The sequence below is a fragment of the Mandrillus leucophaeus genome, unplaced genomic scaffold (assembly GCF_000951045.1).
Source record: "Mandrillus leucophaeus isolate KB7577 unplaced genomic scaffold, Mleu.le_1.0 Scaffold140, whole genome shotgun sequence".
In the NCBI taxonomy this organism is placed as follows: Eukaryota; Metazoa; Chordata; class Mammalia; order Primates; family Cercopithecidae; genus Mandrillus; species Mandrillus leucophaeus.
The window spans coordinates 507,933-530,237 of record NW_012101366.1 but is presented as its reverse complement, the minus strand read 5'-3'; positions in this window follow the sequence as shown (position 1 = coordinate 530,237).

Below are 22,305 nucleotides of genomic sequence, written 5' to 3'. Positions count from 1 at the left end.
GGTAACAGAGTGAGACCCTATCTCAAAAAAAAGCAGTAGTAGTTCTCTCCATTTAAATTCACGTTATGAAAGTGAATAGAAAGTGAACTGGAAAACACACTCCCAATTCATTTAAGGCAGGCAGTGAATAATCATGTGTGGTTGAGAGAATGGTAGAGTTTTTGTGAAAGAAAAGCAAGGTTCTCAAAGTGGGTGCTATGGACTGAATTGTGTCCCCCCCCCTCAAATTTATATATGGATGCCCTAACTTCCCATGTGATGGTATTGGAGATAGAGCCTTTAAGGAGGTCATTAAGTTAAATGACATCATAAGGGTGGGGTCCTAATACAATAAGATTAGTGCCCTCATAAGAAGAGGAAGACCCAAGATCCAGGACACAACACACACTGAGGAAAGGCCGTGTGAGAGTACTCAGCAAAAAGGCAGCCACCTGTAAGCCAGGAAAGGGCCCTTGCTACAATCCATCCCTGCTGGCACACTGACCTTGGACTTTCAGCCTCCAGAACTATGATAAATACATGTTTGTTGTTTAAGTCATCCAGTCTATGACATTTTGTTCTGGAAGCTGGAGCTTAGATATACAGCATTCTCATAAAAAGAGCAAAGAAGGGTTTTAATTTTGATGAATTTATTGTTGCAGGGGGGTGTGCCATGGAGTGTTGCCTTTCGGCAGCAGCATTTGCTTCTGAAAATAAGGCAGTTTTAAATATATCTTATATTTGTTGATTTGTTTGTCTGGGAATTGCCTGGTCAGAGAGGTTCAAGAGAAACAATAGCTTCAAGAGGCTCCAGAACAAGTTTTTACGCCCAAATTTTGGGGCATACAAAAATTTTGACGGGGAAATTTTTCTCCCCATCAAACCAGGCTTGAAAATAAAACACTAAAAGAACTCTTGGCATTATAACTGCCTTTAACTGGAATCAGTGTTTTCACTGGTCTGCATTTTGGCATGAGATGAAATGACTACCGGCAGCCCTTGCTGTAGGGAACATTTGATCTCTTTAGGGGCATCAAAGATCTGATAAGCCAGAGGTCTTGAATAGCAGATTTTTGACATGACCATATTACTATTATTACTTAATATTTTATAAACAATAATATCTGCAAATTAATGGATGGTAGACTAGTCATATTTTTCATTATATGTTAAAATAAGTATTTAACTATTAAAATAATAATAAAGTTAATCCTGTCATCTAAACCCACTTTGTAGTCTTCCAGGAATACCTGGGGAAGTACTGTGAAAGCCCTGAGGAGTTTTGGTTAAAAACTCAGATATGTAAAGCTGTTATTTACAAAAGAACATTTCCGGTTGATCATGATGTCACCATGAAAAACTTGCAACTAGTTCTTTTGACTTTAAACTTTTAAAAAAAGCATTAAATATGTGATTTGCTTTAAAATTCAAAGAGGTTTTAACTCCTGACATGTTGACTTTTTAATATTAGAGTGGTCTTGATTAAATGCCTTTTTTTGTAAGTGAAATTTCAGCTTGGGGTTTGTTTGCATGAGTCATTTATATATCTTTTGCATTAGCTTTTTTTTTTTTTCCATCTAAAAATACATATAGCACATTGAATGACTTCCTAACTATCCTGAGGGAATCCTAAGGAAATTCTCAGTTGAATTTTTGATTTAATCTTATATCTTGACTATTTCTTAAAGGTAGCTAGCTGCCAACTAGTCTAACACTGTTGGGTTAATAGTAGTTAGTATTTCAGCTCCCTGCTTAAAAACTTTTGGTCGCTCCCTTGTCCTGATACTAAAAAGCCTTCTCAACACTTGAGCTAGTGCAACTTCAGCATCTTAACCTCGGTGATACTAAGTTGCTTATTTTCAACATACCGGATACTTAATGCTTTTTAAAAATGTTCTTTGACTCATATTGTTTACACTTTGAAGTGGCCTCTGCTTTATCTCCTGTGTCCCAATTCCACCTCAGTGCCCATTCTTTAAAGTTCCAGCTTAACCATCACATCTTTTCTTGAAACCTCTTCTTATCCCCCTAAAACAGTTTTATGTCCTGAATTCCACCTCCCTTTATACATTCTTTATGACTTGTATTACAAGCTTGCATTGCAATTACACATGTACACATGTAATTACATGTGTGTACATGCTTTGGTCTTCTTTGGATGTCATACAAGGCCTTTAGGAAGGGCCTATATGTATTTTAATTTCTTCTAGAAAAACCTAGCTCATTGTGTGGCATATAGCAGCATTCAGTAAATTGTTTTAAGTAAATAAGTGAATACCTGAGCATCCAAAGCCAGCTGTGTGTGTGTCTGTGCATATGTTAGAAGAGTATGTGTAGTCTAGGATCCACCAGATATAGATGTGATACCTTCAAGATCTATAGAAATGGAATTGACTTTGTGTGAGAGAGCTAGGTTTTATGGCAGCCTTTGGGACTTAGGAAGTTTCTGTCACAGAAATGGTTAAAGCCAAGGCTGTAGCAATTTTGAACAGTTTGGGAGTCTTTCAGACATGCCTAGAGCCATAGTCCTCAATGTGAGGTCCCTAGAGTAGCTGTATCAGCATCTCCTGCAAGTTAGAAATGCAAATTCTTGGACCCCATCCCATACCTACTACATCCAACAGTCTGGCGGTGGAGCCCAGCAGTCCATGTTTTAACCAGCCCTCCAGGTGATTCTGATACACACCTGAATTGTGAGAACCATTGGTTTAGAGAAAGTTCCAGGAGGGTTTCTGTTCAGTCTTGATATCTCTTGACTCAGCTACCAAATAGGGCTTTTATAATTACAGAATGATTGAGTGTAAATTCTGTGAGAGTGAGGGGTCACAGCATGCAATAATGCTTGCTCAATTTCAGTGCATGAATCAACGGATGACAAATTAAGAGCCTAATTTGACTTTCCATCCTCATTTGGTTCATTGTGAAAAACTGCTGCTCATAACAGCTTGACAAGTGAACAATGATGCATACATCTGAGCAAAGTATGCTGACGTGTGAGAAGTAGCAGCAGCTATCAGCTTCCAATCAGCTGACTAGTGAAGGTCACGGTGGTACTAATATCCGATGCTAAAGGAATATTCTTTAAGTCTGAGTTGCCTGAATGTCCCCTGTTTTCTTTCTTGCTTTTTCTTTTGAACCTTTTTAAGAGACGGGGCCTCAGTCTGTTGCCCAGCCTGGAAAGCAGTGGTGCGATCATAGCTCACTGCAGCCTTGAACCCCCGGGCTCAAAGAATCCTCCCGCCTCATCCTCCCAAGAAAGTGGGACCACAGGCAAGTGCCTATTCCTTCTTTTCTGATCTCTCCTGTTTCTTGAACACAGTGATATCCTAGTGCTTAGTTACACTACCCCAGTACAGCACTCAGTGCTGGTTCACTTACCCAAGATGTAGTTTTCCTTTCTTGCATGCTGGCAGTACCCCAGTTTTGTGCCAGTGTCCACCTCTCCTCCATGTGAGTCAGGTCTGATTTGTCAAAGCCGATTGTGATGGTTCCGTTCTCTCAACAGTGACTTGTGGAGGACTGAGCAGGTGACCCAGTTCTGGCCAATAAATTGTGAAGGCACATCTGTTGGTATGTTTCTGTGAAAGCTTTTTGTCATTTTAAAATAAGAGATGCACAAGCGGAAAATGACCCATTCTTTTGGACTTTAGTGTGTCCAGATGTGGTGCTTGGAGCTGAGACAGCTTTCTTGGCATGCAAAGGCATCTTAGGCAGTCCACTGCAGACAGTGACGTCGAGGGAGTGGAGGGAACCTGGGCCCTGATAGTGTTGCTGAACCATTGAATTAACTGGAGCTGCTCGTATTAGAACTTTTGTCATAAGACGTAATAAATCTCCTTCAACCAAGAACTTATTAAATATTAAGTAATTATTATATCTGTTTCTTTCCCTTTAATTTATCTTGAAAATGAAAAGGGAATGATATGATGACATCTCTAAATTTCTTTCAGCCTTAACGATTGGTAATTCTTTGCTTGAAGTGGATGTGTGGAGTTTTAAGATGCGATGTTTAGCAGGCGTGGAATCCGGAGAGGGGTGCAAACATTGCCTGACTTAGGGTCGTTTGTGTGAGGTCTAGGAGGAAGCATCAAGGTAAGGCGGTGCGGTTGAAGCATGAATTCCTAGGGACAGCCTAAGAGCTATGTCCTAGAGCACAGCAAAATCAGAAATCCATAGTAAAAGCCAGACATTGAAGATAATACTAGGAATCAGATATAAACCAAGTTAGAAAAATTGGGATGAGATTTGCTTGCCAGCAATCAGAGCTCACGGCATGTGTTCAGCCTAGGGCCCTCTCAAGGTACCAAGCGTGGATGAAGGGCCAGCAATCTCCTTGGGGACATTACCAGCATCTGAAATCCTTCGGTTACCAAGATTTACTGAATTTCCTCCCTGGCCATTCATCCTGTGAACCTCTATGCTTGGCCTGTTGCGTTTCCCTGTCTCTGCCAACCTCAGGCAGCTGCTTTTCTTTCTTTTCTAGTTGTCTCTTTACTGAATATTTTCCAAATCGGCGTTTCAGTTCTTGGTCTTGACTGCATAATAGTGCAATTCTTCAACTCTTTTGATGTCCCGAACCTTGAAAAACAGATTTAAGTCAGCCACAAAATACAATAAAAGGATGTTTACATTGGTTTCTAGTATTTTTTAATCAACATTGCCACCTAGTGGTAAAATAACCCTTAAAATTGTGTACAATTATTTTCAGTTGGGATGAATATTTGATTCAATGTCAAGCATCTTCAAATGGTAAAATTTTGACCAAGAAGAGACCACAATGATTATTCATCTAAATGTATTGTTTTACACTTAAATAAACTGAGGCTTAGGAAAAGTCATATGGTAACCAGTGTCTTTTAGGCACATTAATTACTGGGCTAATAGTGTAGGGTCCTCATTCACAGACTATCACTCTTCTCCCCCCTCCAGAAATTCTTAATTATTTCCTCTTAAGGTTTTGGTTGATCACTCAGTTTTTCTCCCTTAAGTTTTAAGATATTCTTACTCAATTTAGCTATTTCCTGGTGGTAAGTAAAAAACAAAGCAAAACAAAAACAAACGACAAAAATTAGTTTCAAATGAAGCAAGGTTGTGTATCACGTTCTCTCTTTTTGACACATTTGTTTTGTCTTTCTTTCCCAAGTCTTTCTCAAGACGTGTCAATCCACGAGCATGTCTTCCTTTCTTGTGTACATTTCAATACAGGAAAAATATTCTAATACATCCTGTGTTCCATCCAGCAGTATTTACACAGTTTTGGGCAGGTCTAGGGTAGAATCAGAGATTCTGAATTCACACCAAGCTTCCCAAAGATGACAAAACTCCTGTTCGGGGATCACACTTTACATTGTAAGCCTTTATAGAACAATGACTACATTCTTGAGAACTCAAAATCTTTCTTCAGAATGGATGAGTAAACTGTGTGTTCTGTTTGAGCAAATGAGGAGCACAAGGGGAAATTCCTTTGCCTTAAGCAGCATCTCCGCTGAAGTGGCTAATTCCCTTTTTGGCTGCCACGGGGGTCATGCGCCCTGTGAAACTGCTGCTGCTTGCACTGCTTAACGAGACAAGGTCAGGGAATTTCCCTGCACTCTGTGATGACCATTGACCCTCTCCAGGGGTCCGTGATAACCGGGTCTGGAGAATGCCCTCCCAGGACATTCCAGGAGTGATCCTAGGCTTAGACAGTTGTATTAAAGTTCTGAATTTGGTTGCACATTGGGATCACCTGGAAAGCTTAAAAACATACTAACATCTGGGTCCTGTCCCTGGATACCAGGGTTTTCAAAGCTCCCCAGGTAATTCCAATGAGTAACAATCCTGAGGACCACTGGAAACCTAAAGGCACATAATGGGCCAAAGGATGCCAGCTTGTCCCTCCTCTCCTCTCCTTTCTCCTTGTCACCAGTTTAGTCTGAAATAAAGAGTTCAGGATGCTGCTGGAAAGGGAATTCAGCTCCTAGTAGCTCTGGCCGTTATTCATCCTCTCAGGCCTCTCCTCCCACCCACGCCCCAACGGGATGGGCATACTTTTTGAGGCAAGTCCAGTCCCTTCCCAAAGTTCCCAGGGTGACTTCCATAATACCTTTTATTATGTCACACCCACCTGCTCTGCTAGGCCAGCTGAGGTCATGTGATAAGGCTGCTGCATCCCAAGGAGAGGGTTTTGGCTTTTACAAGGACAAGTTCTGGATCAGCCTGATCTCCTGGGAGTTATGAATCAGATGGTCTGAATGTCCTTGCAAGACTTGTGGAAAGAGAAATGTTATCCAGGTTTTTCCATCAGAACTTTTCATAGGCGATCCTGGGAGCTCTGACCTAGAACTGAAATGACTTTTGACTTTGAAAATAATTAGAATTAATTTTGTAAGGCTACTTCTCTCTCTCTCTCTATATATATATACACACACACACATATAGATGCTTCTATATATATGCTTCTAAATATATATATATATTTGTAAAATACAGTAATATATGGGCTAGAAACTGTGATAAGAAGCTATTAACAGAAATTTACAGTTAAAGAAACAATGGATAATGTGGGATTGTGGTTAAAGATCAGAAGAAAAATGCTTTTGTTCTCCAATCTTGACTTCTTCCATTAGGTATTTTGCTGGGGGAAGGGAGGGAGGGAGACACACACACACACACACACACACACACACACACACAGAGAAAGAGAACTCTATATATATATGTTCAACAGGACATTTTTCTCTTGACTCTTCTGTGGTTTTGACCCTGTTGTTCATCAAATCTTCTTGAAACTGTTTTCTCTCTGGCTTTCATGGTATCACTACCTCCTGGGTTTTCTTTAACTGCCCCAGATGCTTTTCAGACTCTTATTTTTCTCCATTAAATGTAGAAGATCTCAGGAATTCATCCTTGGCTTCTCTTTTCCACTTCCCGGCTATCCTCATCACCAGGCTGATGCATGCAGCACTGCCGGATGTAGTCCTGCTTTCCTTCTGAGCATCAGACCTGCATTTTCATTGCCTACTCAACAGCTCAGTAAGTCCTACTGTAGGTGCTGTGGAAACCTAAAATTCAACATGTCCTGCACTGAACTCATCACTCACTCACACAATTAATATTTACTGAGCAGCTACTCTGTCCCAGGCATATACATCTCTGGAGATTCACTCTGGAGTGAAAGAGAAATACACTGTTCCTACCTACGTGGAACTTGTGTTCTGATGGGCGAGGTGAGCAGAAAATAATATAGTCTGTTGTCAGGAACAGATGAATGCTTTGAAGAAAAATAATGCTAAGTAATCAAGGTAATGGAGGATGATGGTATTTGCATTTTAGATGGGAGAGTCGGGGAAGCCCTCTCAGAGAGGTGGCCTGGAGCCCAGACTGTAGCAGGGTAAGTAAGAGAGTCATGGGCTCTCTGCAGGGAGACGTTCTAGGCAGAGGACTTTCTCTAGATTTGCTTCTCTGTCTACCTTCCAGTTGTTGCTCAGCCTAGGAAGTCGGGTGTTTATGTATCCCTTCTTCACTCCCATGCCCCAAAGTCATAAGACTTCCCATGTTTTTGACTTTAATCTCTCTTGAGGCTTTCCTCTTTTCTTTAGCTCCGTTACCACTACCGTACTTTTATCCGTCCTTCAGTTGCTTTATTTTTCCCACCAGGATAACTACCATGGACTCCAAAGAAGTGTTCTCACACCCAGCCTTATCCTTTCAATTCTTCTGTTTTGCATAGTCATATGCCTGTTGCATTCATCTGATCCTCAACATTGCTCTTTGATAGCTCCCCCGAGCTTTCAAGATGAAGTGCAAACACCTTCACTGTGCACACAGGGCTTTAATGATTTGGCCCTTACTTCTGTCTTGAACTTTATTTCTCTCTAAAGCAAAACTATTGCCTTGATCTCCTAGTTATGCTTAGCAATTGTCCAAATGAGTCATATTTCTTTTTACTTCCAGAGTTTGCATGCTGCTACTCTTCTTGAGAGAGACTGCCTCTGTTCTTCACCTGATAAACCCAGTCTCATCCTCTAAGATAGTTACATGACCCTTGTTTCACTGCATCCTGTGTTACCTCTTTCAAAGGGCTTACCTATCCCAAGCATCTTGGCATGTCTAGCTAATCCACTCCCAACTTATTTATCATGGAACCTCAGCATGTGATTCATAGTAGGTCCTTTATTGAGTGTATAAAAAATGTAAAATACAGACTTAGTATTCCTTATCTGAAATGCTTGGGACCAGAGTGTTTTGGATTTCAGAAGTTTTTGGATGTTGAAATATTTGCATGCACATAATGAGATGTCTTGGGGATGGAGTCCAAATTTAAACACAAAACTCATTTATGTTTCATAAACACTTTATATACATAGCCTGAGTATAATTTTGTACGATATTTTAAATAATTTTGTGCAAAGTTTTGCCTGCAGTTTGACTGAGACCCATCACATGAGGTTTAGTGTAAAATTTTCCACTTATGTTGTCATGTTGGTACTCAGAAATTTTGGGTTTGTGAGCATTTTGGGTTTTTGGGCTAGGGATGCTCAGCCTTTATAAATTTTTATATTTTAATTTTCAATATTATTATAGAAATAAAAATGGCAATAGTTACAATACTCATTAAGTGCTAAGTACTGTTTTGAATACTTTATATGTTTGTCTCGTATAAACCTCATGCCAGCTCCTTTGAAAGAGTTGCATTGTCTCTATTTTACAGATGAGAAAAGTGAGGTAAAATAAATTTCCAAGGTCATACATCAAGCCCAGGCAGACTGGGTTCATAGTTCATGCTCATAACCTCGATGCCCTGCTCCCTTTTTATAGCTTTAGAAACAATTTCATGTTCTGTTAAAACGTTTTTAAAAAAATTTGTAGAATGATGTGTGAATTATACAGAAAGCAACCTTATTTCTTTCGAGTTATCCTTTATGTTTAACTGCAATAGTTACTTCCCAAGGAAATAAAGACTTCTCTAGACTGGGAGAAAGGGGTAGAGAAGAGAAAATAATTTCCCATATCAGTGGAAAAATGGCCTCACAGCAATTTGGAGATGTGAAAAAATGTGTAGATGACGTGTAACCAGAGGGCCTCTTCTACCCTCAAGATATCTTGGACCTGCATAGAATCTTGGAAGCATGACACAGGTCCACATTGGTATCGGTGGACAGGGAACCACAATGACTGAGTTAAATTTTCTACCTGCATGGACTAATGGGAGCTTATAATAAAATTAAATTATTTTACAGAAAATGTACAGTTGCAAATGTTCTTACACACATAGTTGAGTTTATAGTGATTTTTATACCCTTCTTACATCCTTTAGAGAGCTATTTTTCTCTAGATGTATCCATGCCTTCTATGAATTGGTCTTTTCAAAAAGGTTTTTGACTGAGGAAAACTTCTAACACAATCTGGCCTGGTCCCAAATTGGGCAAAGCCATCCTTGGAGAGCAATTAATGTCTGACTTCTAGTGTTAGAATGAGACGGGAATGTGTTTATAAACATGAAATTTAAAATGAAGTATCAGGTGAGTATAATCAGAATTGTTGAAAGGACCCAATTCAGAGAGATTTAGTCTGTTTCTTGATAACCTCTGAAGTCCAAGAATTGCAAAAGGCTATTAGTAAGTAGTACATCTCATGTAAAATCAGTAATTGTGGCTGTCTGTGGCCTTCAGCAAAATTTCATTCGTGTTCATTTTCACTATTGTAAGCATCTCTTGGTGCACCATGCATTCCATAGTCACTATTTAAATAGTTGTTGTGACCCTGAGTGAGGCACCAAAACTGTATTTTAAGCATAAATCAGAAAGCCAGTGGGTCTGGGATTTTGACTATGGGCTATTGAGTCAGAATGTTGTTGTTGTTATTTCACCTTGGTTATTATCCTCTTTAATCAGACTCTTGTACTCTCTACAATCAAGATAGCATTTCTATTAATCTTTCATGGGAAGTATTGGAGAATCTACCTAATATTTTATTTTGTAAGCATATGTTTAAGCATTTCAGTAGTTTTCCATGTTTACTGTATTTGTTTGTATTCAACAGACAAATGAATGTTTCAAATGTTCAAACTCATATTGAATGCTACTATGGGCCAGTTATGGATGACGTAAAGATGAATAAGACAAGGCTCCTGCCCTGCAAGAACTGTAGAGCTGTGGTGGCAAAGAGGGGCAGTAACCTGGCAATTCCAAGTCAGGGGTGCGGCAGACACCATTGGTTTGCTGTTCAATAGTTATTCTTTCTGTCTTCTTGGCTAACAGGGCCCTGATTTAAAAATAAATAAATAAATAAATAAATAAATAAATAAAGCAGCAAAATGCCCAAAGAAGATAGGCCTCATTATTCAGGAGATGCATTATGATTGGTTAAAGCCACTTATGTAATCCTGTTCCCCTTTACCATGATTGGCTGGAATGGCCATGTGGCCTTCTTCCTGGCCAATGAGACAAAAAGTAGACTCTTCTGGAAAGCAAACCTGGAAGGGAAATCCTTTCCACTAATCAAAAATGGAGACAAGTGGGTAGGATATCACTCCTTCTCTTCCTGCTTTTGAGAGTGGTTTTGAGGTGATGGTGGTTGGAGCCTGAAGGGCAATTTTCTAACTTGTTGGGGATGGTTGATGGACAGATAAGGAGGTAGTCCTTGATAACAATGTAGAACCGAACCAACCATGCTACCAACTTTCTCCAGAATTCTTGTTCTGCGAGGCAGTAGTGATAATAATCTCTTGTTTCAGGTACTTTTAGTTACTTATTATATTACTGGTACCTGAAAAAAAAACTACTTGATAGGTATTTCAGTAAAGTTAGGTGCAAATCCCTAAAGAAGCCCAGGAGACAAGAGGGTAATTTAGCTGGGGGAATGAGAGAGGGTCTCCTAGATAAGGTGAACTTTGAGCTTTGTTTTGAAGAACAAGTAGGAATTCACTAGGAAGAAAAGGCAGGGAAGGGCATCCAGGAAAGGCATGTAGAATGGCCTGAAGGCATGACGGCCCTGGCCTCTCTAGACTACTATATGGTTTTAGATGCCCAGAGTACTTTAGATGCTCAGTGGTATGGATCTCATGACATGAGTAGACTTCAAATTCACTTACATGAGATTGTTAAAGTTTCAAATTAAGTGTATAGTCTGAGATGTACAGTTACCTATAATCTTGATTTAGAAGACTTGAATCTACACCTTGTGGCTTTGAGTTTGGAAATGGAGTGGCAGTGAGCAAGTGACAGCAGAGCACACGGTGTGGTTTCCAAGTTCTCTGTTTTTTTTTGTTTTTTTTTGTTTTTTTTTTTAATTGTTGTTCGCAGCTCGGCAACTTTTATGAAGCATTTGAAGTTTGCTTCCTTTGTTAGTGCCGGTCATCTGAGAAGCAGATGAAAAGACATGAATAAACATGTAAGGATTTTATTAGGGGAACAGCCTTGTGAGAGGAAATGGAGAGTGAGCAGGGTGAGGCCACGAGACTGGGATGCAGTTGTGATATAGACAAGGAAAGACGGAGGGAGGTTGTGTGAAAGTGCCCTAGGCCACTGTGTAGTCTGAGGAAGGTTGGGAAAGGCCATGGGGAAGTCCTCAAGCCAGAGTCATGGTCAGTACAGTCCCCTGTCCCCCAATGAAGAGCCTGCCTCCGCATCCCTGCCCCACGCAAAGCAGCCAATGGGAAGCCCAGCCTCCACACAAACATGGCAATGGATCTTAGAGCACAGCTGCTGGGGCCACAGATTCCTTGCAGTTGGACATTTGCGAGGATTTTCTGTGTCTTTTCAAAACATTGCCTTAAAAAGAAAACTGCTAAGATTGGTGATGGAATTATTTTAAAAATCAAAAATTTTATACATTTTTTAGGTAAAATTCTTAACCTTTTTTGAGTCATGGGACCCATTCAGCACTTGATTTCAGCTGTGGACTCCAGCCTGACCCCTTGGCCTCCTCTTAGCTTCCTGCACCCACAGCTTTCCTGCAGCTGGGCTCCCAATATCTGCTGCTGCAGCCCCTCCACAGCTTCCCACGTGCTGACACCTGGATCCCTTTTGCCATTGCTTGTCCTCCTTCTTAGATTCATGGTTCTGCAGCTGCAAGCACACTTTTGCTTGAAAGATACCTTGGCTAAGAGTGTTTACGTTTTGCCCTTCAAGGCCTCTGTAGTTCACTTCCAAGTCTCAGAACTATCTCTGAATCCTCACTGAGTATTGATTCCTAGACTACCTGAAGGATGAGATTACTTCTATTAATGTGTTTAGATCGTGACCATTGCCTTGTCCACATGGTCAATTGGCATCTCTTTCCTGTCTTCCTTATCCAATATGAGCCCTTTGTCTCAAATTTAGGGTTGACAACCTAGACTATGTTCTTGACTTCATCCTTAACACTTAATGGTATATATCCTCTTTTTAAGACCCCCCCAACCATTGTGCTCACATAGTCATAAAAATCACATATATAATACACACATATATGTACTCCCTCACACACAGCATTAAAAATGCGTATGCAGTTGATTCTCATTATCCATAGTAGTTATACTCTACAAAGTTGCTGTGAACACTGAATTAGTGAATACAGAACCATTTCTCCCAGGGAAAATATGTACACATATATACATAGATTATAATCTAAATCCCAAACCCAATTCATGTTAGTAGATTCTATTTTCTTTACTTTTTCAAAAGAGAAAACAAGCATCAGAAGTGTTAAGTGACTTGCCTGAGGCCACCCCACTAACAGGTGTCAGAATTGGGACTCAAACCCCATCCAACCAGCCCAGAGCTGGAGCTTCCAGCACTGCCCAGATCAGTTCCCTGCTGTCGCCACCCTCGATTGGGGCAACCCAAAATTTCCGTCAATCTATGAATGTCTGTGAATGATGGTTAAGGCATGCCAGTATTGATTTTGGGGTTACACATAAATTATAGCTGGTAGACAAATCTGTAAACAGGAAATCCATGAATAATGAAGATCGACGATGCAAGGTAAAAAAATTAAAATGTACAAAGAGGTGTACAGTGAAAAATATGTCTCCTTTTCCCTCTCCTTAGATTTCTGGTTCTTGTATCCCTCCAACCCCATCCTCAAGGAACTGCTATTATCAATTTCTTATTTATTCTTTCAGAGATAACCTTCTAATAGCACCTTGGACAAAATGAGTGGTTAAATATGGGGGATTTGAATTTAAACAGATCTGGCTTTAAAAATGCAAATGTGGGCAAGTTATTCAAACTCTCTAAGCCTCAGTTTCTTCAACCCTAAAACAGAGGCCTCCTAGGTGGGCTGACAGGATTAAACAGCCTCATGTATGTAAAGTACCTGTCACTGTAAAGGCCTGTATGACAGCTGCACTCCAAAGCACTGAGCTTCCCAAAGACTTCTTATTTATTTTTATTTTTTGCAATGCCAAGGTTTCTTATAGTTTAATGTTTTGCATGCCAAGGTGGCATTGCAAAATATAATAAATAAATAAATAAACAAACAAAAGAATAAGAAGTCTTTGAGAAGCTCAGTGCTTTGGTTAGACCCAAAGACTTCTTATTCTACACTGTGGTTCTGACTTTAGCTGTTTCACTGCCTGTGGCTCTCCCACACATCCTCAACCTTGTGTGGGAGATGTGGGTTCAATGTCATGTGAGGCTGGAGAGAGGAGTGTATTAGCTGGAGCCATTCTATGCAGGCTAAGCCACCACTTCTAGTTAGGATTTATGGAAAGGATCACAGGATTTTTTTTTTTTTTTTTAAGAACTGGTGTAAATCAGGGCTTAACTTCAGCTTTAACCAAACACAGAGAGGGGAAACAGGAAGAAAAGAGGGGCCATTTCCTTATTCAAATAAATAGGGTAGTGTCACTTCACTCAACGTAGGCATCTAATAATGCACCCAGTGTTTTTCCCTTCTTTCAAGCGGAAGTCTATCTCTAGTGGAGAAACCAGTTTCTTCCCAGGAAACCTAAGCACTCTGTCTATCCAAATAAATTTCAGGCATTAACCATACTTGAAAAGATCTCTGTAAAAATGGCTTCCTTGAAAGAATTAAATAGCGTCCCCTCCCCCAGCCATTGTAAATCTTTTTCAACTGTACATATATTTTCATTTGCTAGATGTGCTACCATTGGTAGAGCCTTTAGGAAGGATTCAACATTTGTGCTATCATTTTTTAAAAGAAAGTTGTTGTATTTGACTCACGTCTGTCATGCAGTCAATCTGCTAGCATATAATAAAATTAAAAATGAAATAGAAGACCATGTCATGGGGAAATGGGTCTGTATTTGAGTTATTTAGCTTCTTTATGTTATCAGGCAAAGCTGTCTGGAGTTTGATTGTTACTGAGTGTTCAGAATCCTGGCATTTCTCTGCCTTGTATATCTTCGAGATTTAATTCCTATTGACTTCAAAGGGAAAAAATATACATCAAGTTTCTGCAATTCTCCTGCCTCAACCTCCCGAGTAGCCGGGATTACAGGCACCCGCCACCATGCCCAGCTTATTTTTGTGTTTTTAGTAGAGATGGGGTTTCACCATGTTGGCCAGGCTGGTCTTGAACTCCTGACCTCGTGATCCACCTGCCTTGGCCTCCCAAAGTGCTGGGATTACAGGCGTGAGCCACCGCGCCTGGCTGGAGTTAAAATCTCTTCAAGAACTGATATGTTAATATATTTTTTCCCTTATTGTTTCAATCACTGCTACTTCTTTGGACTTCTATTTAACTGAAAAGTGTTTGAGGAAACATTAGAATTTTCTGCTGCTGGATTTCACCTGAACCATGTTGTGACAGCTAGGGAGATATAAGCAACATGTGGTTTTCCTGGCTGTGGTTTGTGGAAAGGGATCCATAAAAGCAATTGTTATCCCAAGTTTTAAATATGGCATATTTTCATGGGAAATGCATTTACTTAAATATTTTGAGAATATCCACCAGGTGCGGTGGCTCATGCCTGTAATCCCAGAACTTTGGGAGGCTGAGGAGGAAGGATCAACTGACATCAGGAGTTTGAGACCAGCCTGGGCAACATGGTGAAACCCCATCTGCACTAACAATCTGAAAATTAGCCGGGTGTGGTGGCGGGCACCTGTAATCCCAGCTACTTGGGAGGTTAAGGCAGGATAATCGCTTAAACCTGGGAGGTGGAGGTTGCAGTGAGCTGAGATTGCACCACTGCACTCCAGCCTGGGCAACAAAGTGAGACTCTGTCAAAAAAAAAAAAAGAAAAGAAAAGAAAAGAAAAAGGACACCCTCCTACTATTTTTCCTTAAAAATATAACTTCTTCAGTAGAATGCCAAGTACACACAATTATTTCAGTTAAAATGAAACATTAAAGAAGAAATGGTAATCTTACAGCTATGCATCCAGTTCCTACTTCAGCAAGCACTGCTCCAGCCCTCGTCCATGCCCCATAAGAGTTTACTCTCCTCTGCCATTTGGTCATAAAAGAGTGGGGAAAAAAGAAATGTAAAAAATGCTGCTTTAGAGGCATTTGTTCATCCTCCACTCATTTTCGTCAAACATTATTTGAGCATCAACACTATCCTAGGTATTGTAGCCATCTCGAACTTAAGAGCACGCTTCTGCGGAGATCAGTTTCAATATGGTGCACATGATTTCAAGGTGTTTTATAACTGTGTATCATACAAAGCTGCAAGCTGCATAATTGATGGGAGGACATATATACTCTTGAATTAGAAGAGACTGCTTTAAAGTCTTTGCTCTGCTATTTCGGATTAGGCAAAGCTGCTTTCCACTATGCCTTAGTTTTTCCATCTGTAAAGGGAAATAATTGTATTTGAAATTGTATTATGGAATCTATGCAGATTCTATGTATAATGTTTAACATATAATAATATAAAAATTGCTAACATTTATTGAAGCCTTACTATATTTCAGATACTAAGTATTTCATGTTATAAACAGCCTAATCCTCACAAAAGCACTCTAAGACATTATCCCCATTTTGTAGAAGGGGAAACTGAAGCAGAGATGTTAAATGCATTTTCCCATGTTACACAAGATGCGTTTCAGGTATGTGCCTAGGCAGTCTGGCTCAAGAGCCCAAGTTCTAGCCTCTTTGGTCTATGAGTTGCCTGGCACAGCCTTGGTCTAGGGAGGGCAGGGTATATACTCTGCAGGGTCCAGGGCAAAACAAAAATGTGGGGGCCTCTTTTTCAAAAAAACAAGAGAAAAATGGCCTTAAAGGTAATAAAATATAAAACTTGCTACCCTGTCTCTCTCTCGACTGATCATGGTATTTTTAATTTGATATTTAATGTTATGTTCTTTTGACCTTTCCAGGCACCTGGGGCACATGGGCAGCGCACAGGCTGCTGAGGCCCGCTTCCCACCAGCTTTGTGGGCGGTGGCCAATCCCGGTTTCTCACAGTCCACAATCTCAATCCCCGGTCATGGCAATGCCTAAATAGACTGCACTTGGTAGCAGGATCAGAGTGTGCAAGAGGCTGCCGCTAGCAGGGTCATTTGCCCAACCCACGGCGGTGCCGCCAAGGCCATGTGTTGTTTCCTTGAGACATGTGTTGGGGAGGGAGTTGGGGACCGTGGGTGCGTCCGACGTGGCTCCTCCCTGCGCAGTCACCTCCAGGGCAGAATGCAGGCCTCTCTGTCGGTGCACTTGACGCAGTGGCCCCCACTGGAGAGTGGCAGCAGGGGCTGGGCAGGGAGCCAGGAGGGGGAAACTGGATCAAGTTCGGGGTGTCAGGGGCTGAGGAAGCTGACTGAGAACACATCTCGGAGGGGTGTGGATGTGCCAGAGGCAGGACTGCATGTGAGCTGGTACTGCGAATCCCCTATATAACTTCCAAGATGAACTTACTAAGAAATTCAAGACAGTGATTGACGAGTCTTAATAACCCAGTGCAGGGCCCTTTTGAGGAAGGCCCTGTGCAACCACTGGTCACACGCCCTGAAGCCTGCCCTGGGTTTAGGAATGAGTGCTTTTCGCTCCTCCCGGATAGACGCAAAAGGAACTGTAGGGCTCTTGGTTGTAGGGCTGTCGTTTTTTAACAGGTGTTGAGGATTTCCTCATTGTTCTTGCATGAATAATACAAAACAACCCCTTTGGACCAAGGTAATGTTGCAAATCAGTACATTCTTTTGTTCTTTAAGTTTTTGTTCGTTTGTCTGTCTGTTTATGGTGATGAGCGGTAATTACAAAGTGCTATGAAAGCACTGAGGATTGTTCTTTCCTTCTGGATCCTTCAAGGATGTTTTTTTCCTTTAGGACTCCCTAAAGACTTAAATCTCATGTACCCACAGGGTCACCATGGTCTAATTCCAGAGAAATGACATGGATTTCTACTAAGAGAGACCACATTTACATTTGATGTGGATATATAATATTTTCCACATGTGACCACAAAGTAACCCAAATTCTCCATCACAGGAGACATGATTACAATTTTAAATAAACCCAGATCAAACAGCAGGTGATGAGAGTAAATAAAACTCTGATTGGTGAGTTCTTCCTGCCTCTGAGGCTTCCACTGAATAATTAATTCAATTTTAGAAGCCACTTAAAGATGCTGGCTGAGGATTATATTGATAAGAGCAATGAGATATACTATATACCACCTTGCCACTGCTTTTCCTCGTCACCTTGAGTACATTCTTTGTGCGGTTTCTTGCAAAGTCAGGGCAATGTTATGCTCTCATGTCTTTTCAAGAGTATGTGGCTGTGAGGTGTAGACGACAGTCATTGATCTTAGTTTCTTTAGACCCTTTGTCATGTAGTCAAAAGAACTAGAATGTAGTCAAAAGAACTAGAATATAGTAAGTGCCCTACTATTCCATGTGGTACTTTTAAAACTGGAGTGTCTTGTGTCAGGCCTCTGAGCCCAAGCTAAGCCATCATAGCTCCTGTGACCTGCATGTATACATCCAGATGACCTGAAGCAACTGAAGATCCACAAACGGAGTGAAAATAGCCTTAATTGATGACATTTCACCATTGTGATCTGTCCCTGCCCCACCCTAACTGATGCGATATATTCTCCCCCATCCTTAAGAAGGTACTTTGTAATATTCTCCCCCAGTCCTTAAGAAGGTACTTTGTATGCCTATTCCAAACCTATAAGAACTAATGATAATCCCACTACCCTTTGCTGACTCTCTTTTTGGACTCAGCCCGCCTGCACCCAGGTGAAATAAACAGCCTTGTTGCTCACACAAAGCCTGTTTGGTAGTCTCCTCACACGGACGTGCGTGACATTTGGTGCCAAAACCTGGGACAGGAGGACTCCTTCAGGAGACTGGTCCCCTGTTCTTGCCCTCACTCCTTGAGGAGATCCACCTATGACCTTGGGTCTTTAGACCAACCAGTCCAAGAAACATCTCACCAATTTCAAATTGGGTAAATGGTCTTTTCACTCTCTTCTCCAGCCTCTCTTGCTACCCTTCGATCTCCCTCTCTCGCTACCCTTCAATCTCCCTGTCCTTCCAATTCCAGTTCTTTTTCCTCTCTAGTAGAGACAAAGGAGACACATTTTATCCATGGACCCAAAACTCCGGCGCCAGTCACAGACTCGGGAAGACAGCCTTCCCTTGGTGTGTAATCACTGGGGGCACGCCTGCCTGATTATTCACCCACATTTCATTGGTGTCTGATGACTGCAGGGATGGCTGCCTTGGCCATTCACCCACATTCCCTTGGTGACAAGTCAATAGAGGGTACTCCTGCTTTGTCTGCTCACCCACATTGCAGCCCAGGGCCGCTCACCCAGCCCCTTCTCCATGTCTCTACCCTTCTCTTTAAACTTGCCTCCTTCACTATGGGCAACCTTCCACCCTCCATTCCTCCTTCTTCTCCCTTAGCCTGTGTTCTCAAGAAGTTAAAACCTCTTCAACTCTCGCCTGATCTAAAATCTAAGCGTCTTATTTTCCTCTGCAACATCGCTTGGCCCCAATACAAATGCGACAATGGTTCTAAATGGCCAGAAAATGGCACTTTTGATTTCTCCATCCTACAAGACGTAGATAATTTTTGTCAAAAAATGGTCAAATGGCCTGAGGTGCCTGACGTCCAGGCATTCTTTTACACATTGGTCCCTCCCTAGTCTCTGTTCCCAATGCGACTCTTCCTGAATCTTTCTCCTTTCTCTCCTGTCTGTTCCCTCAGTCTCCACCCTAAGCTCTGAGTCCTTTGAATCCTTCTTTTCTATGACTCATCTGATCTCTCCCCTTCTCCTTGAGGAGAAGGCTCCTCGCCAGGCTGAGCCAGGTCCCAATTCTTCCTCAACCTCTGCTCCCCTACCCTATAATCTGTCTGTCACCTCCCCTCCTCACACCCAGTCTGGCTTACAATTTCATTCCGCGACTAGCTCTCTCCCGCCTGCCCAACAATTTCCTCTTAAAGAGGTGGTTGGAGCAAATCAGTTAGCATTTAGGCTCTTTTTCATCAAATATAAAAACTCAGCCCAGTTCATGGCCCGTTTGGCAACAACCCTCAGACGCTTTACTGTCCTAGACCCCCCAGAGGAAGGCTGTCTTATTTTCAATATGCATTTTATTACCCAATCCCCTCCCAGCATTAGAAAAAGCTCCAAAAATTAGATTCCGGCCCTCAAACCCCACAAAAGGACCTAATTAGCCTTGCCTTCAAGGTGTACAATAATAGAGTAGAGGCAGCCAAGTAGCAACCTATTTCTGAGTTGCAATTACTTGCCTCCACTATGAGAGAAATCCCAGCCACATCTTCAGCACACAAGAACTTCAAAACGTCTGACCTGCAGCAGCCAGGTGTTCCTCCAGGACTTCCTCCCCCGGGATCTTGCTTAAAGTGCCAGAAATCTGGCTACTGGGCCAAGGAATGCCTGCAGCCTGGGATTTCTCCTAAGCCATGTCCCCTCTGTGCGGGACCCCACTGGAAACTGGACTGTCCAACTTGCCCAGCAGCCACTCCCAGAGCCCCTGGAACTCTGGCCCAAGGCTCTCTGACTGACTCTTTCCCAGATCTTCTTGGCTTAGTGGCTGAAGACTGACACTGCCCAATTGCCTCAGAAGCCTCCTGGACCATCACGGATGCTTTGGGCAACTCTCACAGTGGAAGGTAAGTCCATCCCCCTCTTAATCAACATGGAGGCTACCCACTCCACATTACCTTCTTTTCAAGGGCCTGTTTCCCTTGCCTCCGTAACCATTGTGGCTATTGATGGCCAGGCTGCTAAACCTCTTAAAACTCCCCAACTCTGGTGCCAACTTGGACAACATTCTTCAATGCACTCCTTTTTAGTTATCCCCACCTGCCCAGCTCCCTTATTAGGTCAAAACATTTCGACTAAATTATCTGCCTCCCTGACTATTCCTGGGCTACAGCCACATCTCATTGCTACCTTTTCCCCCAGTCCAAAGCCTCCTTCAAATCCTCCCCTTGTGTCTCCCCACCTTAACCCACAAGTATAGGACACCTCTACTCCCTCCTTGGTGACCAGTCATACACTCCTTACCATGCCATTAAAACCTAATCACCCTTACCCCACTCAATGCCAATATCCCATCACACAGCAAGCTTTAAAAGGATTAAAGCCTGTTATCACTTGCCTGTTACAGCATGGCCTTTTAAAGCCTATAAACTCTCCTTACAATTCCCCCATTTTACCTGTCCAAAAACTGGACAAGTCTTACAGGTTAGTTCAGGATCTGTGCCTTATCAACCAAATTGTCTTGCCTATCCACCCCATGGTGCCAAACCCATATACTCTCCTATCCTCAATACCTCCCTCCACAACCCATTCTGTTCTAGATAAACCTAGCTGACCCCATAAATCCTAAATCCTTTCCCCACTCCCTTTTCCATTTCTTAAAAAACAGCCCTAAAAGCTGCTCCCACATTAGCTCTCCCTAACTCATTCCAACCCTTTTCATTACACACAGCCAAAGTATAGGGCTGTGTGGTTAGAATTCTTACACAAGAGCCGGGACTGCACCCTGTAGCCTTTCTGTCCAAACAACTTGACTTTACTATTTTAGCATAGCCCTCATGTCTGCATGTGGTGGCTGCTGCTGCTTTAATACTTTTAGAGGCCCTCAAAATCACAAGCTATGCTCCACTTACTCTCTACAGTTCCCATAACTTTCAAAATCTATTTTCCTCCTCACACCTGATACATATACTTTCTTCCCCCCTGCTCCTTCAGCAATACTCAGTCTTTGTTGAATCTCCCACAATTACCATTGTTCCTGGCCCAGACTTCAACCCAGTCTCCCACATTATTCCTGATACCACACCTGACCCCCATGACTGTATCTCTCTGATCCACCTGACATTCACTCCATTTCCCCATATTTCCTTCTTTCCTGTTCCTCACCCTGATCACACTTGGTTTATTGATGGCAGTTCCACCAGGCCTAATCACCACTCACCAGCAAAGGCAGGCTATGCTATAGTATCTTCCACATTTATCACTGAGGCTACCACTCTTCCCCGCTCCACTACCTCTCAGCAAGCCGACCTCATTGCCTTAACTCGGGCCCTCACTCTTGCAAAGGGACTATGTGTCAATATTTATACTGACTCTAAATATGCCTTCCTTATCCTGCACCACCATGCTGTTATATGGGTAGAAAGAAATTTCCTCACTATGCAAGGGTCCTCCATCATTAATGCCTCTTTAATAAAACTCTTCTCAAAGCTGCTTTACTTCCAAGGGAAGCTGGAGTCATTCACTGCAAGGGCCATCAAAAAAGCATCAGACCCTATCGCTCAGGGTAATGCTTATGCTGATAAGGTAGCCAAAGAAGCAGCTAGCGTTCCAACTTCTGTCCCTCATGGCCAGTTTTTCTCCTTCTCATTGGTTACTCCTATTTACTCTCCTACTGAAGTTTCCACCTATCAATCTCTTCCCACACAGGCAAATGGTTCTTGGACCAAGGAAAATCTCCTTCCAGCCTCACAGCCTCATTCTATTCTGTCGTCATTTCATAACGTCTTCCATGTAGGTTACAAGCCATTAGCCCACCCCTTAAAACCTCTCATTTCCTTTCCATCGTGAATATCTATCCCCAGTCCTCCATTCTTGACTCCCTCTTGGAGTGGGTAGATGATCTTTGCTGACAGGGCACCCTCCAACACTTTCACCCTGATGAAGTCCTATTCTTTACTTTTATACGCACTCTTCTTCTCATTCCCGTTCTTATGCCACCCTCTACCTCTCCCCAGCTATCTCCACCACACTATCAATCTCACTCTCTCCTAGCCATTTCTAATCCTTCTTTAACAAACAATTGCTGGCTTTGTATTTCTCTTTCCTCCAAAATCACCAAGGCCTCAATTTATTCACTGCTGAAAAAGGAGGACTCTGTATATTTTTAAATGAAGAGTGTTGTTTTTACCTAAATCAATCTGACCTGGTATATGA